At 64.4% G+C, this 478-nt stretch overlaps 1 protein-coding gene across 1 annotated transcript in view; it reads right to left on the bottom strand.

Annotated features, from left to right (window-relative positions):
- NPR2 (natriuretic peptide receptor 2) overlaps positions 1-478 on the bottom strand; it is a gene marked incomplete at its 5' end in the record, with an annotated part of 11,751 nt that overhangs the window by 11,023 nt on the left and 250 nt on the right. The gene's annotated exons all lie outside the window — the stretch shown is intronic.

The raw sequence follows: 478 nt of genomic DNA, 5'->3' as shown, positions 1-478 counted from the left end.
CATTTATTTCACTGCCCTCTCTGACACTGCTGTGCCCTGTGTGGATCTCCATTGCCCCCCAATCCCTTGTTGTGCCCCAAACAGGTCCCACTGCCACCCCTGGTCCCTTTTTGTGCCACACATGCATCCCACCGTATTCCCAGCCCTTTGCTGCATCCTGCAGCTGTCCCGCTGTATCCCCATCCCCTCTCTGTGCCCCAGATGTGGCCTGCTGCTCCCTTAACCCCTTGCTGTACCCTACATGTCATCCACGGTACCCCAGTGCCCTCCTGCACCCCATCCTTCCCCCTGCTGTGCCCCAGACGGGTCCAATGCCCCGCCCCGTGCCCCCCACAGATCCCATCTCACCCTCAGCCCCTCGCTGTGCCCCGCGGAGGATTTTGCCTCCCCCCCTCCAAGCCCTACGCAGATCTCCCGAGGGGAGGCCCCTCCACTCTCCCTCCCTCCTCCCACTCCCACCCCGCCGCCCCCGCTCCGC

The sequence above is a fragment of the Geospiza fortis genome, unplaced genomic scaffold (genome assembly GCF_000277835.1).
Source record: "Geospiza fortis unplaced genomic scaffold, GeoFor_1.0 scaffold1509, whole genome shotgun sequence".
In the NCBI taxonomy this organism is placed as follows: Eukaryota; Metazoa; Chordata; class Aves; order Passeriformes; family Thraupidae; genus Geospiza; species Geospiza fortis.
The sequence above is the reverse complement of the archived record's forward strand: the minus strand, read 5'-3'. Positions and strand labels throughout refer to the sequence as shown.